General features: G+C 42.7%; 1 pseudogene; it reads right to left on the bottom strand.

Moving 5' to 3' along the window:
- Nucleotides 1-10,340: 10,340 nt before the first annotated feature.
- LOC101655349 lies at nucleotides 10,341-10,945 on the bottom strand (annotated as a pseudogene).
- Nucleotides 10,946-11,425: the final 480 nt, after the last annotated feature.

The raw sequence follows: 11,425 nt of genomic DNA, 5'->3' as shown, positions 1-11,425 counted from the left end.
ACACACACACACACACACACACACACACACACACACACACGCCAGTGCCATCCCCTCTGACCTCTTCTACTGATTCCGCATGTTCGGAAGTTCTTTGTGTTTATATTCCATCCCTCGTAGGTAACCAATCTCATTATTTTCTTCTGCTTCTACCTGTACTTCTCTTCCATCCATGACCTCCTGCCCAATAGGATTACAAATGGCCTAGAGCCGCAGCATGGCCCGAGAAGGACCTAGTAACAAAGGGGGCAGATTTCTTTAGGGCTGAGGACCCGGATGGATCACCCGACAAGGAAGCTGCTCAGACCAGCAGAGGCCTGGGATTGGGGCTTCCCTACCAGAGGAAAGAGGGATCCCCAGGTGGCCTCCCTCCCACCTTCTCTCCTCTCCCCGCCTCCTGGCGGCCTTTCTTGGGTGTGTCTTGAGTTTGCCTGGAGAAATACAGGGGCTCTCCCACTACTTTCACCTTCTTTATTATTTGGGTAAAATCTGGGCTTAATGTGATTTGTGAATGTCTTTCAAGTAACTTGTTTTAGGCAAGGGAATCCGAGTGGCCCGGTGCATTGGGCTGCCAGCAGCAAGCCAGCAGTCCCAAAGCACCAGCTGATCCACAGGAGAAAGACGGGGTCGTTCACTCCCGCAAAGTTCACCGCCACTGAAGCCCCATGGAAACAGTTTTACCCAAGGCTGCCGGGTTGCTCTGTGTCGGAATCTACTTGATAGCCCAGGGAGGTCCAGGTCTGACTCAGTCTGTGTGTTGTCAGGTGCCATCAAGTTAGTTCTGACTCACCGCGCTCACAGCGACCGTATGCGCGACAGAACAGAATGATGCCTGGTCCCGCCATCCTCACAATGATGGCTGCATGTGAGCTCACTGCTGCAGCCACTGCGTCAATGCATCTTGCTGACGGCCTTCTTCTTCTTTGATGGCCTTCAGCTTTCCCAAACACGTGTCCTTCTCCAGGGACTGGCCTTTCCTGACAACATGTCCAATGTATGTGAGATGAAGCCTTGCCATTCTGGCCTCTAAGAAGCACTCTGGCTGGACTTCTTCCAAGATAGGTGTGTTTGGTCTTTTGGCAGGCCATGGTATTTCAATATTCCTTGCCAACACTGGAATCTTTGGTCTTTCTTATCCAATGCCCAACTTCCACACACATTTGAAATATGCTGTTGAAATATGCAGCTGAAAATATGCTGGCTATGGTCAAGTGTAGCTTAGTCTATTCAGGTGGCCACACTACATTTAGTCATCACATCTCTTTCGGCTTTTCTTGATGAGACTGGGTAAAAGACCACCAAGTGCTGTTATCATCTCATTAAGTACACAGGTGAACATGACTTACCACTGTTGATGCTGACCTTGATCATCTAGCTGAAGTAGTGTTCGCTCTCTTCCGCACCATGTTTTGGGGACAGAAGCCACTCTGTGTCATTCATACCTCCAAAGCTGGGAGTTCTTTCCCATCTCTTTAAGGGGAGACTACATAAGTGCTGCTGGCATCATGGGTTCCATATTGGGCTGCTAACTGCAAGGTCGGCGGTTCAAACCCACCAGCCGCCTCCAGGCTGTCACGGCACTCTTCCTGCTTCCTCCCCATGTTTATCTATCTGTGCCTCCTTCTTCCCTCCGTGTCTTGTCTTCTAGGCCTTGTCCCTGGGCCAATGCTACACTTTCATCTGCTGTGGTTGGTTGTTCTCAGATGTGAGTACTTCCCTCGTGTTATTGTTCATCTCAGAAAGTTGAAAGTTGAACCACCCACCAAAAAATGCCCTCAAATACAAACCCACTGCCATCTAGTCCATTTAACACATACAAACCAATAGGACGGAGTGTAACTTAGGGTCTCTGAGACTATAAATCTTCATGGGAGCAGAAAGTGCCATCTTTTTCCTGAGGAGCAGGTAGTGAGTTTGAATCTCTGACCTTGTGGTTAGCAGCTCAAAACCCAACCCACAGTCCTACCAGGGCTTCTCTAAGGCACAGGAATGGCCTAAAGGGTTAAAGGGTGACTAAAGGTCATACTCTTGGGGGTAAGTAAGACTGATCTTTATTATTATTATTATTATTATTATTATTATTATTATTGAGTGGGCTGTTCCTAATTTTTCTCCCACTCTATCTATTTACGACCTCCTATTGTGATCCCTTTCAGAAGCATGGGCTGTGTTAGCTAGGCACCATCTAGTTCCTCTGGTCTCAGGGCTTTAAAGTCTGTAGTTAACATGATGCATTAGTCTTTTGGACTACTTGGTTCCATAAGTCTGATTTTCTTCACTCTTCTTTGCTCTGGATGAGCAGAAACCAATACTGCTACCTCACAAGCTTTTAAGAACCTAGTTGCTACTCACCTAAGTCGGATGTAGAACATTGTCTTTGTGGATATGGTATGCCAATAGACAGAGACTCATGTCCCAGTTACTCATTTCTTCAAGGTGTTTGGTTACAGCTCGTATGTCTTCATTATTCTAGCTCCTGTATGCTTTACTATATGCATGGGCATGTTTGCAACACATGTACATTCTAGGGTAAGTAAAAATTACTTCAAAATCATAGTTGTTGTTTTTTCGGTGCTGCCAAGTTACTTCTGACTCAGTGTGAGCAGAGTGCTGAAAATCAAAAGATGCATGGAAACAGTTAACCCAATGGACTATGCAAATATCAGTTTCTACAACCCTAAGAACAAAAGCTCTAGATGGTGCCCAGCTACTAATTGCTTTTAACAGGATCACATTAGAAGGTCCTAGATAGAGTGGAAGATAATTGTGGAACCAAACTCAAAATTATAAAAGAAACCTGGCTTATTGGCCAAAGAGAGATGGCTGGAACCCCCAAGACACTGACCCTTAGTGACCCTTGAGGTCTGGAACTGAACTCACGCCCATGGTGTCATTGTCACACACCTACCGCTGGAACAGTGACGCCAGTGAGGTGTGCACACACGTCTTGGATGAATCAGCCACTGATGATCAAAAGAGCAGCACTGGCCCAAGGACAAAGCTCAAGAGGGTTAGGAAAGGAGGGCTGGGAACAGGAAACACAGGGAGGAGGAGGGGAAAGAGGAGACATTGAGGGAATTGCAGTGGATGAGATGAAACACAATGTGTATGGATTATTTGAAGTAAAGCTGGTAGTCTACAAACTTCACCCAATAAAAAACTTCTTATTTTTTAAGATTGCCCCTGGGGAATCCTAGAAAATAGTTGGGCTAACCTTATCAGCTGACCTCTCTACCTTGAATTTACGGGGCTCAGTAGATCTCTAAGGAAACCACTGTTTTACCTGGGCTTAAAAAAATTTTTTTTAAGTCACCCTAGTGAGACAAAGACAAGTGTATTACTGAAAGAATCTGTCTACAGTCACCCACTGATAACGGAGACATGTTTAAAGATGCTGTTTGTGATAAACTAGTGCCTATGTGAACTGAAACCTTACTAGCAATACTTTTTGACTTACCCTTGTGCATAAGTAAACATATCATTTATCAAATATAAATATACACACACATCTCTGCATGTATGTGTGTTTTGTTCCATTCACCTTCCCATTCCTGTTCAGCTTTTGTGTGTATGTACCAACTCATAGATTATTATTACTGGTACTGCAGGGCTGTATGTATGTTTACCTCTAACTCTTGGTTGCTACTAATTGCTTTTAACAGGATCACATTAACTCTTGTGATCCTACCTCTATGCCTTGATCTTTTTGTGCTATCCTCCCCCTGCTGTATACTGCCTTTCCCATTGCCCAAGTTAATCTCTAGTTAGTGATTTACCCTCCCTTCCCCTTGCAATCTTGAAATAATGTTTCTTACTGTGAGTAATCTTTTCTTGACTTTTTATAATAGCGGTCTGATACGGTATTTATCCTTTTATTATTGACCGATTTCACTTAACATACTGTCCTCCAACTGCATCTATGTTATGAGATGTTGCTCAGGTTCATTGTTATTCTTTAACATTGGATAGTATTCCCTTGTGTGTATGTACCTTAGTTTGCTTATATACTCATCTGTTGATGAGTTCTGAGGTTATTTCCACCCTTTTGTGGCTACAAATAATACTGGGATGACTGTGAATGAGCTATCTACTCCCATCAAGCATGAAGAGTTAGTGCCTTGGAAACCCTCCAAAGGGTCACTATGCGTCAGAATCGACTTGATGGTGGTGGGTTTGGTTTTGGGTTGTGTTGTAGCTTGGCCTTTAATTGTTGTTGTTGTTGTTTTAGCAACTGCCAGACTGTTTACTACAATGGTAGTCCCATTTTGCATTCCTACCAGCACTGGATGTTTTTCTCCACATCACTTCCAATACCTGTTAATTTAGATTAAAAAAAAAAATCGTGGCCATTCTCCTACTGCCATCTAGTTGAAGCTGACTCATGGTGCCCCTCTGTAGGACTTCCAGGCCTGGAAATATGTACAGGAGCAGATGGCCTCCTCTTTCTTTGGCGGAGCTGCTGGTTAGTTAGAACCATAGGTCTTTCAGGTAGCAGTCAAGTGCTTAACCGACAGTGCCCCGAGGGATCCCTTTGGCCACCCTAATGGGAGTGAAAACGCATCTCATTATGGTTTTGATTTGCATTTCTCTGTTGGCTCGTGACCTTGAGCATCTTTTCATGCGCCTTGTTGGCCATTTGAATATGCTCTTTCGTGAAGTGTCTATTCATGTCATTTGCCCAGTTTTTGAATGTGTTTTCTTTTTGTTGTTAAGTTGTAGAAGTTTTCTACATGTTTTAGGTATTAGACCCTAATCACTTAGATCATTCCCAAAGGTTTTCTTCCCAGTCTGTAGATTGTCTCTTTCCTCTTCTCAGAAACAGAAACTTAAACTTTATGAGGTCTCAGGTACAGATTTTGTTTTCTGTTGCTTAGATCTTTGTTGCTGTGTCTGATAATCTACCATTGAGAAGAATTATGTTTGAAAGCTTTGCTCCTAGATTTTCTTCCAAGAATTTTATGGTTTTAGATTTAACATTCAGGTCCTTCGTCCATTTTGAATTAGCCTTTGTACTGTATGGTGTGAAGTATGGATCTTGTTTTACTTTGCTGCTTGTGGAAATGCAGTTTGCCAGCACCATTTGTTGAAGAGATGGCTTCTTCCTGCGTTAGGTGGATTTGGCATCATGACATGCCATTTCTCTTAGGTTTAAAAACAGTTCCTTTTAGATCCCATATGCCCTGTCTCTACTGAAGCACTGGACTCTAGCCACTTTTGTTATAAAATTTCTCATCACACAACAGCCTTCTCTACAGAAATAGAAAAACCAATGCCCAAATTTATATGGAAGGGCAAGGAACCGGAACAGCTGAAGCAGTCTTGAAGAACAATAAGGTAGGAGGACTCACACTTCCTGATTTCAAAACATACTCTAAAGCTACAGTAATTAAAACAGCATGGCACTGGGATAATAACAGTCCAGAAATAAATGTACATATCTACGGTCAACTGCTTTTTGATCAGGGTGCTAAGTCCAGTCAATGGAGAAAGAAGAGTGTCTTTAATAAGCAATGTTGGGAATATTGGATTTCCACATACAGAAGAATGAGTTAGGACCCATGCCTCACACTATACACATAACCAATTAGAATGGGTCAAGAAGTGTAAAAACTAAAACCAAGGGATTCTTCAAATAAAAGATGGAATGTGACTGTGGAGCCTAGCTTTTAATAATTATCAGATACAGCAACGAAAGGATAAGAAGCAAAAGACGACACAGATAAAGGGTTTGTGGTGTTGGTTAGGTGCTGGTAAGTCCATCTGAGCTCAGACTGACCCTATGTGAAAGAGCAAGTGTGCCCCACAGGTTGTCCTAGGCTATGAGCTCTATGGGAGAAGATCAATAGGTCTTTCCCCCATGGAGCCACTGGTAGGCTTACACAGTCAACCTTTGGGTTAGTAGGTGAGAATTTAACTGTCATACCACCAGGGTCCCTAGGTAAATGGGACTACATAAAAATTACATATTTTAGGGATGGTAAAAGGGAACCGATCTCAAGGAGTTCAGGAAGGAAAATAATGTTTTGAAACTGATTGTGGTAGCAATTGTACAATGCCGCTTGATGTGACTGAATGATGGAATGATATATATAATTCCACACATATATAAACTCCCAATAAAATTGTTTTGAAAAAAAGTATATATTTTACTCATCAAAAACCTTTCTCAACAAAGAAGTAATGTACAGATGTAGAGAATTTTTGAGAACCATGTATCAGATAAAACCAAACCCAAATTCATTGCCTTTGCGTCAATTCCAACTGATAGTGACGTTATAGGGTAGGGTAGAACTGCCCCTATAGAAAGCTCATCTTTCTCCTACAGAGCAGCCTCTCGTTTCGACTGCTGACCTTCAGGTTGGTAGCTTAATACATATCATTAGGCCACCAGAGCTCCTTGGATATATCAGATAAGGGACCTAATATCCAAGATGTTCAAAACATCTATAACTTAACAACTGTTTTAGGGTACAAAAGAGATCACAATCTCAAATATAATTAGGGAGAATATTTATTAAGTATTAAAAGACACACCATCTTGATGAGGGGGCCAATAGCATGAGGGCTGGCATCCAAGGATTCACAGTCAGGACACTAGTTAATTAAGACATGGAACAAAGGAAACTGTCACAGATTTATGATTATCATAGTTATGGGTGAGACTACAGAAATGATAATAGGACCGCGATTGGGGCACATTAATTATGTTAAGTAGAAGAGTTTACACTTAGTCCAGGGACTCAGATCCGGGCTGTCAGGGTGGGACTGATAATGCTTGACTCATGACAGACCCAAGTAACCCCCCAAAAGACAGCCAGCCCTTCCATGGGCTGTCTAGAGATGGATGGAAGTAATCTACTTCCCAATGCACTCTGCCTGAGGGCAAGACTATGAAATTCTTGGTTAATGATCAGAAGTAATTCAATTAAGAGTCTTAATTGATGTGGGAACAACTGGATTTGGGGCTGTCACTTCTGCAAACCGGGGTGCTCAGAATTAAACTCTGGTACCTAACAAAAAGACGGACAGCCCAATTAAAAAATGAGCAAAGAACTTGAACAGACATTTCACCAAAGAATTTGTTCAAATGATCAACAAACTCCCATGTGGCTAACCTTTCAACTCCTCAGCCCAACTCACTGCCACTGCGTCCGTCGGACATGCTCACTGGCAGTGAATGAGGCTCTAGTTCCCCCCCCCCCCAGCTCCACCGACATCTGCCATCTTCCCTACTTTATATATCGTTGCCAGTCTTACACGGGTGAAGGGTATCTTAATGCAATTTTTATTAGCATCTCTCTTTTCAGAATATCCAAATGGTAGAAACCACCAAAATGTCCAATCAACACATGAACAGATAAGCAAACTGTGGTATATGCTTGCAATAGGATATTACTTAGCCATACAGGGAAGGGAAGTTCTGGTGCATGTCACCACATGGATGAACCTTGAGGACATGTTGAGGAAGTAGGTTCCTTGAAAAAGGACAAATAGCTCACTTATGTGAATGAAATAAGCAGATACATAGAATCCAAAAAGTGTGACTAGATCCTGGGAATGAGGAAGAAGGGGGGAAAAGGTGGACTTGTTGAGGGAGCATTGAGTTTATTTTAATTTATAGTTCAAAGTATCTAAACATTTATTTAATGAGCTTTTTAAAAGATACGTTAACTACAACTTTAGCTTATCATTTTAAAAAAGGTTTATCTATGATCTGGAAAAGAGTTAAGATACTGAAGCTATTACTCAGTGTGCTGATGTAATTTTCAGACCTAGAATTAAGTCTTCGCCAAGGCAAATTACTTTGTACTCAAAATAGGAGTAATGTTCCGATTTTAAAGATTTAGTTATTCAGATGTGTGTGCAGACATAAAGACACAGACACTTAGTCCTTTTTCTGAATCAGCACTGAGGTTATTGATACCCAGAGGAAAGCTTCAAAAGCTTGTGGATGCTGCTAAAAAAACCCCCCAAAAAACCATCCTGCAGATCAGATACTTAAGTGACATTCATAACAGTAGCAAAATTACAGCTATGAAGTAGGAACAAAAGTAATTTGATGGTTGGGGGTCACCACAACATGAGGTCGCGGCATGAGGAAGGTTGAGAACCACTGTCCTAAAGGATGCCAAGGAAGTTTGCTCTTGGATCTCACGGTTGTTTGCTTTTCTTTTTTTTTTAATGTTTCGGGGTTTTTTTTTGGTTTTTTAATCATTTTATTGGTGACTCGTACAACTCTTATCACAATCCATATATCCATCCATTGTGTCAAGCACATTTATACATCTGTTGCCAGCATCATTCTCTAAACATTTGCTTTCTACTTGAGCCCTTGGTACCAGCTCATTTTTCCCTCCCTCTCCGTCCCCCCTCCCTCATGAACCCTTGATAATTTATAAATTATTATTTTGTCATATCTTACACTGTCCAACGTCTCCCTTCACCCACTATTCTGTTGTCCGTCCCCCAGGGAGGGGTTTATACGTAGATCCTTGTAATCAGTTCCCCCTTTCTACCCCACCTTCCCTCCACCTTCCTGGTATCGCCACTCTCACTACTGGTCCTGAGGGGTTCATCTGTCCTGGATCCCCTGTGTTTCCAGTTCCTATCTGTACCAGTGTACACCCTCTGGTCTAGCCAGATTTGTAAGGTAGAATTGGGATCATGATTGTGGTGGGGAGGAAGCATTAAAGAACTACAGAAAAGTTGTATGCTTCATAGGTGCTATATTGCACGCTTGCTTGTCTCCTTCCCATGACCCTTCTGTAAGGGGATGTCCAGTTGCCTACAGATGGGCTTTGGGGCACTCCCCCTCATTCACAATGATATGCTTTTTTGATATTTGATACTTGATACCTGATCCCATCAACACCTCATGATCACACAGGCTGACTGATGTGCTTCTTCCATGTGGGCTTTGTTGTTTCTCAGCTAGATGGCTGCTTGTTTATCTTTAAGCCATTAAGACTCCAGATGCTTATCTTTTGATAGCCGGGCACCATCAGCTTTCTTCACCACATTAGCTTGTGGACACATTTGTCTTCAGCGATCATGTCTGGAAGGTGAGCATCATGGAATGCCAGTTTAATAGAACGTGTTCTTGCATTGAAGGAATACTTGAGTAGAGGCCCAATGTCCATCTGCTATCCTAATACTAAACCTATAAATATATGCACATAGATCTATTTCCCCATCATCATATATAAATATATTTGTATTTATATATGTACATGCCTGTATTTAGACCTCTGTAAATGGCCTTTGCTTACTTCTTTCCTCTCTTTCCTTTTACTTTCCTCTTATCCCACTATCATGTTCAGTCTTCATTTGGGTTTCAGTAATTCCTCTCGGTTACATTGCCCTTGATCAAGTCCTACCAGGGTCTTACACCATCCTCGCCACTGATTTTTGATCACTTGTTCCCTTGTCCCTGGGTTTGTTAACACCTACTTCCTTTCCCCCACCTCCCCATCTCCTGTGTCACCCCACCAACCATCATTCCCGTTTTCTCCTCCAGAGTTTTAACAGCCTATCTTATCTAGATAGACCTGCAGAGATAATAATATGCACACACAAAAATGCTACTGTTATGAATGTCACGTAAGTATCTGATATGTAGGATGATTTTGGGGTTTTTTTTTTAGCAGCATCTACAAGCTTTTGAAGAGCAAAACAAAGTAACAAAAGAAAACAAAACAACAAAAAACCAATGACAAAAAATGAGAGAAGCCTGTACATAGTTCAAGGTCTGTTTGTTGACCTTTAGGAGTGTGTTCCAGTCAAATCTGACGGGGTGCCACTCCCTGGCCCCAAAGTCTATTTTTGGTATTCCCTAGGGACTTCCTTGCTCTGCTCCCCTTGCTGTTCTATTGCACGCCCTTAGTGTTTTGCCTTAGTGTGATGGGGTCAGATCGGGTGCAATTCCCACAGTGTGTCTCCTGTGTTGTCCCCTGTAGGGCTATGGGTCAGTGAAGGATGTTGTGTCTCGTAGTGGGGCTGACCATATGGTCCTCTCTGTGCACTGGCTGCTCTGAGTGGGGATATCGTCCTCAAGGCTTGGTGGGTCAGGATGTGCTCCACTCTCTCCTCCTCCCCCTTCATTTGCTCCGGTGTGCTCTGATCACATATGACCTGAGCTGTAGCTTCAGTGCTGTCCTCCGAAGTAAATTCTTTTGGGGGGAGGGGCGGCTGCCCATGTAGTTGGGATCAGGGCTAGACCTTCATGCTTTTCTTTTTAAAAGGCAAAAAGTTTTGGTTTTCTAATTAGTTTTAGTTTCAGAAATTACATTAAACATTTTTTATTTTCAAAATCCATCCCTTACAGAGAAGACAAGAAATTTCTAAAATCCATCTTTGGAATCTTGTGGGCTTCTTGCTGACTGAGCAACATTTTTAGTTGAGAAAAGTATTTCTTTGTTTTGCTTGTACTCGATAAGAGAAAGTGGGTGTTGACTGTCTAGATGTAGGTGTTCTGAATATCAAGGCAGGGCCCCTGGCCTTGAATCCAGACATCTCCTGACTGGTTCGCAGAGCTCAGGGCCTTCCTCCCTGGTGTCCTCAGAGTGGGGTTAGCTGTTGCACCGCTCCTCAGTGAAGAAAGCAAGCTTCTATGTTTTACCTTGTTTAACTGTTCTGTTGCATGTTTTGCAAGTCACCAGCTTTGGGAGCCTTTGTACTTTGCATAATTTTTGCTTCTTTAAAATTGAGTGGATGACTTTTTCCTTTTCAACCGGAAGTCTCTGTATTTTGGGTGTCAGCTTGGGCTCAGTTTGAGGCACACTCAGGAGCTATCCAGTACCAGCAACTGGAAACAGTATGGACATGTTTCTTCAAATGTGTTCTTAGCATCGTGTGATGAACTGTGGGTCCAAAGGAGATAGCCGGCTTGGCCCAGGCAGCTAGCTTGTAGTTTCTGTGCTGCAGCCTCAAGGTCATGCTTCTGCATTGTAGTGAGTGGGAAAGCTTGGTGGGCTGGGGCTGGGGGTGGGCACTGAATTCATGTTAACAGTGGTGGAATGATTTGGAAAGGGTGAGATCGGTTGTACAATTCTAATGTAATCAACGCCACTGAATTGCACATGTAGATACTGCTGAAATGGTAGATGTTTCGATGTATTTTCACCATACACACAAAAAGACAAAAAGATAAAATTACACATGCAACCACAGGATTTATGGGCAAGTCATTCCCTCTGACGGGAACATCTGCCTGCCTCACCCCACCTTTATCTTTCAGATGTTCCCTGACCCATCAGACCAGATCTGGTTCGCTTTTTAACGATCTCTTGTAGCATCTTGTGCTTGTGTTGTTGTCACTAAATACATATTTGTAAATAAGTGGAAGGGAGGAGGACTTCCAACGAGCAACTGAAGAGGACATACGTCCCCTCCCCCGTGAATTGGAACGGACTTAATGGCAATGAGA

This window comes from Echinops telfairi, unplaced genomic scaffold (genome assembly GCF_000313985.2).
Source record: "Echinops telfairi isolate 266 unplaced genomic scaffold, ASM31398v2 ScPeMD7_2291;HRSCAF=2852, whole genome shotgun sequence".
Lineage (NCBI taxonomy): Eukaryota > Metazoa > Chordata > Mammalia > Afrosoricida > Tenrecidae > Echinops > Echinops telfairi.
This window is presented reverse-complemented; position numbering and strand designations above follow the sequence as displayed.